General features: G+C 37.9%; 1 pseudogene; it reads left to right on the top strand.

Annotated features, from left to right (window-relative positions):
• The first annotated feature begins 11,163 nt into the window (after positions 1-11,163).
• Positions 11,164-12,405, top strand: LOC148852259 (pentatricopeptide repeat-containing protein At3g21470 pseudogene; annotated as a pseudogene).

The following is a 12,405-nucleotide window of genomic DNA, read 5'->3' as shown; positions in this document are numbered from 1 at the left end:
TGTTCCCTAAACATTGTTTTTCTTCCCTTCAAGATGGGTGAAGATCCCATTATCAAAATAAGAACTTGGGTCAGTTTATCATCTTTGAGTTTGCTTGTATCTACATAATCCCATGGCAACATCAGTCTATTCCCCTTTTTGAGTTTGATAAAATAGAGAGTATTTCAGGTTAGCATTAATTTAGCATTTTAGTTGAGTAGAACAGATGATTTCATGTTAGCATTAATCCCATGGCACCAATCTTGATTTGTTGCATGCTAGTTGAGTAGAACAGAGGTTTCACTATCACTTGACTTGAACTACTTTGATGAATTGGTCTACTGTCATCAATTTGAGACTGTAGCATGATAGGTTTTGGTTTGTTGCTTTACCCAGGTAGCTTTGCATTGTTAGCTTTTAGAACTCGTTGGCAACAAGAATGAGGTTTGAACTCAAGTCGGACAGGTTGTAATAGGATATCTGATATGAACTGCCTTATTGTCTTCTACAACCAAATAATAAAACAGAATAATGAAGGTTTGTGTCAAAAAAACCAGGTTGTGACCTTTTGAAGTTATGTTGCAATGAGCAAAGTACTTGATTGGGGGTTGTAAAGGAGAGTCTAGAATGGGGATTACCTATGCTATGAGTAAATTTGTAATTTCCTTGATTTTGTCTTGCATCTTTTGTATTATCTAGCATGTCACTCATGAATTGGGCCATCAGGAGATTTTAAATTTATTAATACAATCACTTCTGTTGCTTATCAACAACAACAACAATTCATATGCAGACTTCAAATTGAGTACCATGTCTGTGTTGTAAACTGCTTACAGCACCAGTGAGTGATTTTTACAAGTTGCAGTGTCTAGAAAAAGCTGAAGAGCAGACCAAAAAGGACATGGGTTGAAGTAGAGAAATGATTTAATGGACCACAACTTAACAGTAAATATAGCACTGAACATAGTAGAATGACAGAACAGATCCAATGTAGTTGACCCCATATAATTGGGACAAAACTTAGTTGATTTGAGTACATGTCAGAGGTATAAAGGCGTCCTCTCTAGGAGGAGGGGATGAGACAAAGGTCAAAATTTTTGGGAAGGATTCAATCATCAAGGTGGTTGGAGACCAGGGTTACCTACAGAACTACCACCAAAATTTAGCTTTATTCTGTTGAGGAGGAGATCAGCTTACATGAATAGTGGGAATGTTTTCAGCCAATTTAAGAAATCGGTGGTTATGTTTTTCTACGAATTCATCCTTTGATTTTCCTTTTCCTTGGAAGATCCTAGTGTTCCTCTCTTCCCAGACTGCTGAAACAATAGCTGATCTCGTTGCTCTCCAACCTGCCCCTTTTATTTGGTTATCAGAAGAAGCTCGAGTTGAGTAGCTATTGTTTGGTAGTGTTTGTTTATGTTTCTCTACTTTGTTTTATCAAGTTCTTTTCCCCTGGCTACACAATACAGGCTCACCAATACTCAAAGCTGGCTACACAATGCAGGCTCACCAAAACACTTTATTTTCTTGCGGATGAAGATTTGCCCACAATGAAAGTGATCTGGTTTGGATCCACAAGCTTACAGGGATATTCCCAGCTTCTCCACGGTCTTCTCCTGTTCAGCAGATACTTTGAATGATTGGTGACCCTATTGACCAATTTTTAACCCTAGTGATAGAAGAAAGACTAGTAGATTTCTACTATGATCTTCACATTCAATGCATGTGTTGATTGGGTACAGTGCCATTTGTCTTTTTTAATGTGTTGTCCAAAATGCCAATCTTGTTCCATTTAAATTGAGGTATGGGTTTGGGAACTTAGGCCTCATGGCTGAGAATGTGGCACAAAGGGCCCAAAATATTGAATCTCCATGATCTTCTAGGCGGGCCCACATCACGTAGCGGTCTCACCATAATGGAACAGAGATGGGTTGATTGTCAGAGGCCATAACCTAAACAAGTAACCATTTAAGATGGTTTATTTTGATGTTTTCTTTACAATGTACCTACAACAGTCATTCTTCTACTTGTGGAAATTTACCAAAGAAGACATTGGTGGAAATGGCATGCTATGGTTGTGTGTGATTGATGAATAATTTTACCATTTCTATAAGTGGGCACATGAGAAGTCTAAGTTTTCTACTTGGATGCCTTTCATTGCTTGGTTGAGATATATTGTAGCTTCACAGGCTTAAGCAGTGGCTTTCTGAAAGCATCACCATGATGGGTGTAGAAGTGTCAATTTTCTATTAAAGATAGGCACAGGCTTAAGCAGTGGCTTTCTGTGCATATGTGGCCTGCTTGTATGCCATTGTTCAACATTTTAGGATCTAGAAAGAAATAAAAGGAAATATCTATCTACAGATTTTAAATATTAATTTAAATTTGCTGGAGTTTACAATTGCATTTATTCACATCAGCTTATTTTTCTTATAGTCCTGAATCCATTTTCATATATATTCAATCATAATTGCACTATCATCAAACTCAACCCAGATATAAATTAACTTGGGTTCGATTTCCTACACTTTTTTCTCTTTTTTTTTTTTTCAATTCAACTACCTATTCTTAGGAGAATGTATACACCTTTCATGGGGCACTTATTTATTGTGTTCTATGCATGTTATATTATCATATACCATTCAAACTTGTGTTATGACTTGCGTGTTTGTAATCTATATACAGGTAGGGGAATTTTAGGATTATCAATTCCTGGTTGCCCTGAAGCGTTTCAATTATTCTGGCAAGATGAACAATCCGAGGAAGAAGGTTGTAGAAGCCAAAGATCAGGGGAAGAAGGCAGTAGCAGTCAAAGATCGAAGGAACAATAAATTGTCATAGATCAATAAACTGTATTTGAACAATTTGTTTCCGATGTTATAATGATTAATCTTTATATTAATAGATTGAGTTTTACATTTAAACTTTTATTTAAGTTGTTTAAGTTTCCATATATCAATTTGCAAGAGTGTATTAAGTATGCATTATAGTGGTGGACCAATAAAGTGCAGATATAAAAAGATGTTGAAAATAACATATAAAAAAAAAATTAATAGTGACCAAAGTCGGCGGTCACCTAATCGCCTGGCGTAGCTATACATAAGGCCTAAATGGCGACTTAAGTATGATCTAAGCCAGCGTTTCAGGTCATCACTAAAACGAGTAGGACAATTTTTGCAAAATTTAGGCCGGCAGTCCAGACTGCCGCCTAAAGTAGCAGCCTGTTTTTGACAAAACTAAATCCGGCAATTCAGACCGCCACCTAAAAGAGTAGGGCTTTTTTACCAAAACCTACGTTGGCAGTCCATGGCATCTACGTCGGTGGTCTAAACCCTCGGCACATATGTAAATTGAAAATCATGCCAGTGGTCTGCTTTTATTTGTATCGACGGTTTGTAATGTCGGTATTTATATTATATTTTAAAAATTATTTATTTTTTTACTTTACCTGCGGTTTAGGACTGCTGGTATAGTAAAGGATAAGCCAACAGTTCTGACAAAATGCCGGCAATACTTAATTTAATAGTCCAAATTGATGGCCGGCGGGTTTGTACAGATTTGTCGGCAGTCATGAGTTTCCCCGATGGTGGCTATACCGGCAAAGAAAGACTTCCGGTAGATCGCCGGCATTGGTCATTGCCGACGGTCATGTAGTTTTTGTCGGCGGTCCCAAACCGTCGGCAAAAACCTATATTTTTGTAGTGTTCTACCATTGCCAATTGTATGTGATAGAGAGAAAAATTATCCTTCTCTGTATTCTTTTGTAATTTCTCTTGCTTTGTTGCAGACAAAGTAGAACTGCATTTAGGGATAGTAAATCTCTTATCTACAATTTCCCATAGACCTTGGGACATGAAAAAAATCCTCATTTTAATGGCCCAATAGTCATAATTTGCTCAAGAAAAAATGGGGATTGGAATTTGACTTTTAGATAGAATGGTGGCCATGATAAGGTTTAGGATAATAGGGAATTTCAGCTAAAAGGAAATAACACCTAAAAATAATCGAACGGGCTCTGATATCACTATTGTTAGGATTTAAGACTTAGGATGTGAGAGAGAATAAACTAAGTAAGATAGAGTGGTAGCAAATGGTAAAGGGTCAAGATGTTGGGAAAATGGGAATTTGTATTAGCTTGTCCTCAAATGTACACGTAGAGATTTAATTTCTAAGGAGTGCCTTTGGGGTTGATGAACTCGAATTTGAATGTGGTTAGTTTTGGTTCATTGGATTGAGCTCCTCTTATCATTCTTTTATCTTGTGTCCCTCCAATTTGGGTCTCGATTTTGACTATTGATCATTCGTTTCACCCAAAGCCTGCAACAACTTTGTTTCTTTCAGAAGCTATTCAAGGGCCTAGAAAGAGAGTGAGGTGATGCATGTTTGTTGGATTCCTTGGATTTGGTGCGGTTTTCCCATCTTGAGTGGTTAAGAAGCTCCACTTCATCAGCAGCATTCTTCTCCTTCTTCTTCACCAACTTTTAGCATCAGCAGCATTCTTCTAGTCTCCCATCTTTAGTCCTTTAGCAATTTCTCTCTCTTCCCCTTGCAATCGTTAGAACAAGTTGAACAGGTTGAGTTTCGGGAGGTTGTGATTTCTCCAAGGGTGCAACTGGAGTGGGCCTAATTAGAGTCTGAACTGATCTAACCTACAAATTTACATGAACTAACGCTTAAATTTCTCACTTTCTTAAAATTATTTTTTTTTTTTCAAATTTGTCCTCTTCTCTACCACTAATGTGACGTGACAGTGGGAAAATTCAATGAAATGAAGAATTGACAATCATTTTGGAATGCTGAAAAATTCCATCAATACTGGACAGTATTGTGAGGGATAGAGTAAAAGCGAAAACAAAAGGTTAAAACCCACATTCCATGAAATTAATTCTACACAAAATGATGCATGCTCATAACAAATTCTAAAAATGAACTATCAGCCAAGAACTTTTCTGTTCACGTAATATTAGTATATTACGTGAAGAATCACTTTAATTTCTAATTCCAAATACATGGTTTTGTGAAATTCGATAGTCAACATCCTAATGAAAGATAATATGATCTTAGCAATTTATTATTTTCTTATCGGAATGAAATAGTTTAATTTCTATGCTTTGGAAGAAATGTTCAGAGTCATCGAGCATTCGCTTGTTGCCCGTGACCTAAGATATAATATTATTTTATATGATCTTTCTTCAAGTCTCAAATATATCAGACCTAAGATAATTAATCCGTTAAAATAATTTCTTGCTCACTGCAATCACCTCCATTCGTCACAAGTATCTCTATCTTGCAAATTATTGCTTTCAATTAATTTTCACGCTTCCTCCAAAATTACTCTTCATTTAACCCTAACTGTTTATCTCTCTCTCCCCTCTCCCCTCTCCCCCCTTAAAGAGAAAATAGGTCATCCCCTTGTTTTTCTTTCTTCCATTCTTTTTTTTATTAACTAATAAATGGTATATAAAAAATTTTTCTTCATATTAATTATTTGAATTTTAAATATATCATAGTTTAGATAGAAATTGAAAATTATCAAAGTAATAATATGGTTAAAAATAAACTTAAATATTTATTATTCAATTATGACAACATGGGTTTTTTTGAAATGTTGGATCATTGATCCACCATTTATATAAGAAAATAGCATTGCTTTTGGATTAGTTTTAAATTAGGGAAAATTATAGTTGGAGCCATATGTACATATAAAATTAGGCTACAAATTGGTCCATAAACCAACAAAACTTTAACAACCAGGTCTACATTTCTAATTATAAAAAATCTTGCCATGTCATGGAAGGCTTATGTAGTTGTTGCCAACATGGGAATCTTAATCTATGTTTGAAACAACAAAAAACTTATATTGAAATTGCCCTTTAATGTTGGGTGATTGGCCATAAAATTTACATCAACTGGAGAATGATATGAATCAATGTTGTTTGGTACAATTAGCAAAAGAAGACAAAAAGTGCTGATGATGAGACAGATGCCTAGGCTTTGTTTAAATGACAAGCATTCCATCAGCGGTGGTTGATGACTTTCTTTAGCCAAGGGGGAAGGTGATGATCTAGAAGTTTTGTACTTGTCAAATCTCCAAACCATTACATGTCAAGATCTGTTTCCAAAGTTTGATTTTTCCTTTGGTGTGCCTTTGGGGGTAAGGATGAATGTGCCTTTGGAGGTGGTGAACTCGAATCCGAATCTGGTTATTTTTGGTTCATTGGATTGAATTCCTCTTATCATGCCTTTGTCTTGTTTCCCTCCAATTTTGTTCTCGACTTTGACTACTGACCAGTCGTTTCACCTAAACGCTGCAATAGCCTTGTTCCATTCACAAGGTTTGGTTCTAGTAGGCCTTGTATGGTTGTGCTTGAAAGCTATTCAAGGGCCTAGAAAGAAGGGCGAGGGTGATTCAAGTTTGGCGGATTCCTTGGCTTTGGCGGCCTTCTTTTCCCATTTCGAGCGCCAAAGAAGCTCCACCTCATCAGGAACATTCTTCTACTCTCTCAGTTGAATCGTTTGAGCAAGTTGGTGTTTCCTTTGTAGGTGGTCAGAAATCTCATTTTTACGATTGATTGAGATCTAAGTAGGGTTCAGTACAAACTTCCTTATTGTCATATTTGACTTGCAATTCCATTTTAGAGTGTGAGTCGGATTCAGAAAGTGTTGTCCCTTGTTGCTTTGTTGATAACCTGGACTACCTCTCTAGATTCAAAAGAACCAATGGTATCTTAGATTTTTATAACGTGGTAGTGGCCAAACCCTCTTCTAGGGGGTCCCTTAGTTCAAGAGGGCAAGGTAGATGAGGCAAGAGAGGTCAGCGGAATTTGGTTCTTAAGCTTTCTAGGTTTTGGGTTTTATTGGTTTGCCTTCTATGCGGCTACCTTTTTAGTATACTTGTTGAATGATTATGTGTTTTGTAAAAGGAAAATACTGGTGTGCTAAAACATTTTTAGTATATATGATGTAAAGTGAACTACATATTCCCTCATCTAATCTTCAATCAAACCAAGATTTAAATTCTGGGTTCCCTTTTTTCTCAAGAAAATCTATCATCAAATCTTTACCATCCAAATGCTTTTAGGTGAATTTGATGCCACTATTGGATTCAAAATCCCCACAAACATGGACCTTCCAAATTTCACTCAAAAACCTCTCCATTTACCCCTCTTACTAAAATGACTCCATTTCAAGCATTTTAATTTACTTGGCTAGTTGAGACTGCATTATGCTTCCTTCAAACTAGTGTCCACTAGACCTCATCCCAAAAAAACACCTCAACCTTAGATTTGGAATCTTAGGACTCCCCTTTTGATAAGGAATTTCTCTATGCTCAAAGTCCCCAAAATTCCCGTATCTTTTTCACTTAAATCCCAAAATGCCCCTACTTTTTTTGAACTATTCTAACCTTACGCCTAAACCCTTGAGATGAAATGACTAATTGTGAGTATTAGAACTACAACAACACGGATAGGAGAGGAAAGGGGGTATGCACCACTTTCTTATTTCAATAGATGGAGTCTATATGGGTGAGACCTCAATGCTAAAGTAAATGTAAATGGTCATTTAAAATGAGGAATAGAGAACTATAACAATTGACAAGTATTGCCAAACAAAACAACGAAGAAACCACTTTCTTATTGTAGTATTGCCAAACTACAATAATGCCGCTCGATCCTAGGTGGTGCAAGAATCGAGGTCATAGTCAGATAATCCTTGCTAACTGGGTGGAGCCAAGGTAGAAGGATGAAACCATGTTCCAAGATCTAAAATCAAGAAAGGAATCAGAGGCCCGAGGAGTTATCCCCGGGTAGACACTTTGACACTCAAGTTAGTAGAAAGCAGTGGGTTGTCAGGCCAGGTAGTTAGGGAATGGTGTTCATTCGAGCAGAGCAACAGTATGGGAATTAAGAGTTGGATCCTTTACCTTGAGTAGAAGGTACATTTGATCCGTGTCTTGGTCAAATGAGGCTCTTAGGGTTATCGGGATGAGGTTAACCACAGAAGTCGAGGAGTAAGTGCTTGGCCGTGGGGGTGACGTGGAAGAGTTCTTAGGTCTTCGGCTAAGGAACTTGAAGTCAAAATTTAGAATACAAACACCACCCCCCCCTTTCCAAAGTCGAGGAGTAAAGTGTTCGGCCTCGGCGTGGCATGGAAGAGTTCTTTAGTCTTTGGTTGAGGAACTTAAAGTCAAAATTCAGAATACGAACACCACTCCCCCATTTCTGAAGTCGATGAGTGAAGTGCTCGACCTCGACGTGGCATGCTAGAGTTCTTCGGTCTTCAAATGAGAAAGTTGAAGTCGAAATTCAGTTGGGCACTCAATTTGGGATGCATGACTCGAGGTTGGGCTGGTTTTCATGGTTGGATCAGTTGGTTCAATGCAGATCCCTTCTCTGCAAAAGGTTGTTAGAGGCATTGTTTCACTTCTTGAGGCTTTATGTGTGCAAAGGGCATAAATTCTTATTCATTTCCCAATCTTATCAAAGCAGCACTTCCTCTTTTTCATTGATCTTGTCTTGATCTAGACTGTTAAGAACCCTTAAATGGGGGGAAGAGCATTTCCCTTTCGTCATTTGCAAAAGAAGTCACTTGAAGAGCTCGATGAGGAGTAGTCTTTGGTGCTCGGTGTTTGCTTCAATTCTGCGGCCTTCCGTTCTTATTGCTAGGTAGGATGTCTTCCTCGTCCTTTTGATCCTTTTCATCTTCCTCTAATTTGTCTTCTGAGTATAGTGCTTCCTCTTCTAAGTCCGAGTTGGGGTCTTACACCAAGGCTACTGAGCTTGATGCTTCCGAGGTTGAGGGCCATGGGGCTGAGGCCGAAGACTTCAAGGGGTTAGATTCTGAGAGGTTTACTGAGTCGAGGAAGCTAAGGTGGGGCTGTCATCTATTGAGGTCAATCTTCCTATGCGGAGGGGTCACCGATTTGGGACCACCCCATTATGTTTGAACCTTTGGGATATGGCTTGGATTCGAGCTCTGTACTACATTCTTGAGGAGTATGAGCTCAAGTATCCGAAGGCTGGTGAGGGGCCCTCACATTCTTGGTCGGACGAGCTTTATGTGTATGAGAAGAGTTTAGAGTCTGGGCTAAGGTTCCCGTTGCATGAGGGAATAGTCGGGGTGTTTGAGTGGTACCGAGTGCTAACAGCGCATTTGATGTCGAACTCCTTTAGATTCTTGATTGGCCTCATCTCCTACTATTCTGTCCTTGATGTTGAGCTTACCTTGGGGATGGTTTCCTACTTCCTTCAACTGAAACACCACCAGCAGGGGTACCACTACTTCTCGGTGAGGCAGCACATCAAGGTGTTGGTCAGGACCTCATCCTCTGTAAAGCATTGGAAGGAGATGTTCTTCTTTGTGTGTTGTCCTAGAGGTTCGCCTCTCCTGACTGTGCTCCAAGAGCCGAGGACTAAGGCATTGCAGCTTGCGTTGGCCCGGCTTATTGAGGAGTAGAGGGCAGCGATAAGTATGATTGAAGAGATTGACGTGATGCGCTACATGTCTTTCTCGATGTTGATCCATGCCAGGCTAATGAGTGAGGAGGCTGGTTTGTTTTGTCGCTTCAATTCTTTATCTATCAAACTCTTCTTTTCCAAGCTTATGACTTGTACTGGTTAGGTGCTTATTTAGGTGTAGGTGAGGAGGCTGTTGCTCAATTCAAGGGCTCGAAGGAGTACTAGTATGTGATCGACAACTTTGTTGTGCATTGCTTTGAGATGGGATTCAATCTCTTTCGGAACAGGGTGTTATACCATTTCCCCAACATCGCTGAGGTTGCATAGGGCTGGGGCCCTTACGATGCTACCACTCCTCCTATAGAGGAAGCACAAAGAGACGTGGCTGGGTATGCATGTGGGAGTAAGTAACACCTATTGCACCAACTCCTCAAATGGCGCTGGATATCTTTTTCAGGGGAATCCTTATCTTCCCCATGGATGCCAAGGTATGCTATTACTACGAAATCCAAACAATTATTCTTCTCTCTTTTACTTCAAAATTTAAATAAAAATATTAAAAAATATCAATACTTATTATATTATATAGTGATAATGGCCATATCAACAGCCCTTTGCTTCTCGCATTCCCCTTCTTTCATTTCTACTTCACGTTCTCTCCTTCTTTTAATCCCAATTTGAAATTCAATAACTATTATATTGGGAAATTTCCCAAAATACATACGTTTCCTTCTCTCTTTGTTCCCTACTTTCAAAAATACATGCGTTTTCTTCTTTTCACATCCTTCTAACTTTCTAATCTACCAAAGTACCATACCTCATGCCACTTCAATCTGTAGACCGAGAGTTTCTTCCCCTGCTTTGGTGAGAGATCCCAAACGGCTCAAATCCATGCAGGATGTGCGCCTTCCTATTTTGAACCTGAAATTTTAGAGGACAGTGAGACATGTGACACGAAGATTTTTCCTATTCCAAAAGTTTTGTTTTCTAGCTTTTTCTTTAGTTCTGATAGAATTGTTTTTGACATTGTTATATGTTTCCAAGTTGAATGAGAACCCCTGTTTAAAATTTTGATATGATATGTCTGATATGTGGTGTATTGTATCCTATTAGAGGCATATTAGTGTGTATTGGAGGTGTATCGAGCCTATGGATTTAATTATTATATCCATAGAGTAATTGAATATTTTTTAAATTAAAAAAATTAATAATAATAAATTATATTTTATCATTTGATCACAACAATTGAATATATTATAATTCTATTGATGATCTATCAGACCAATTGAAATTTCTTCTTTAATAATTACTTTTTAGTTTTATATTTTTATAATTAAAAATTAATTAATTAATTAAATTTTATCATTTGATCACAATGATTGAATGTATTATAAATCTATCGATGATCTATCATATCCACAAAGCAATCGAAATTTCTTCTTTAATAACTAATTTTTGAATATATTATATATTGTTTATTATTTTTTATAATTTTGAAAATGAATAATAAATAATTGTTATTTATATTTTTACATCGATGTTTTGCCAAGATAGGAGAGTTGGGTCTTTCTCATCCCATAAAACATTAAAGCTTATGAATTATAATTTATAAATTATAGTTAAGAATGAGATTTTTAATGAAATTATAATTAGTTATAATATATTTCTTTTCATCGCCGGTGGACAATGGAACAGTGGAGAGCGGAGGTTGTGGCCTTGTGGGAGAAAGGGAAGTCACTGTTCATCGTCTCCCACCTTGAGATGGAAAACAGGGTAGCGGCAGCAAGAAACCTCTCTCCTCTCGGCAGCAAGAAATCTCTCTCCTCCCTATTTGGTTTTGGTGGCAAATGACAATCGACAGAGGAGAGGAGGTTGGAAGTCAGAAAGGAGAGTTTGCGATGGCTCCAACTAATGGATCTTGGTCTCATGTCATAAAAAGGTACCTCTCTCAAGGAGCCCCAGAAGAAGCTCTTCTTTACATCCAAATTCTCTGCAAAAGGAATCCACCATTATGGTGTTATTCCTCTACTACTCAAGGCTTGTGGGTTTCTGCCGGGAAAGCTTTCCATGCTGAGTCGATCACAATTGGGGTGGATTCAGATGTGGGGATAGGGACTTCATTGGTTAGCATGTATTCTAAATGCCGCGACATAGTTGGTTCCCACAGGGTATTTGATGAAACGCCTGATAGGAATTTGGTGACATGTAATGCAATGATAAGAGGGTGTTCAAGGAATGGTGACATGGGCTCTGCATCATTTAGTTTTGAACGGATGCTAGAGAAGACGGAAGTTACATGGGCAGAGATGATTAATGGATATGCAAGGAATGGGGTTATTATTGCTGCTAGGCGTTTATTCAATTGCTCTCCACATGAGATGAGGAATCTAGTGACATGGACTGTGATGATCGATGGATATGTGAGGATTGGGCAGTTGAAGACGGCAAGGCAGCTATTTGAGGAGATGCCACAGCGGAACTGCTATTCCTGGTAGTCAATAGTTGCTGGTTACTACAAGAAGAGTAACGTCAAGGAGGCGAGAGAGATCTTTGATCGCATTCAAGTCAAGAATTTGGTGAACTGGAATTCATTGATTGCTGGATATGCACAGAATTGATATTGCGAAGAAGCTCTATAGGCTCTCGCTAAGATGCAGTCCGAGGGATTTAAGCCTGATGAAGTTACATTAGCAAGTGCATTATCTGCTTGTGCACAAAATGGTTCTTTGGATCACGAAAAAGAAATCCATAATCTTGTAAATTGTAGCAATATCAAACCTAACCAGTTGACATGTATGCAAAATGCGGCGACTTGCATAATGCAAGAATGATTTTTAGGGATGGGGTTTCATTGAAGTGCCAAATAGTTATTATTATTATTTATTATTTATTATTATTATTTTATTATTATGATTATTATTTATTATTATTGATGAAGGGAAAATTAGGCCCTCCAATGATATCATGA

This window comes from Nelumbo lutea, chromosome 5, assembly GCF_056320005.1.
Source record: "Nelumbo lutea isolate HS-2025 chromosome 5, American lotus-T2T, whole genome shotgun sequence".
Taxonomy (NCBI): Eukaryota; Viridiplantae; Streptophyta; class Magnoliopsida; order Proteales; family Nelumbonaceae; genus Nelumbo; species Nelumbo lutea.
The sequence above is the reverse complement of the archived record's forward strand: the minus strand, read 5'-3'. Positions and strand labels throughout refer to the sequence as shown.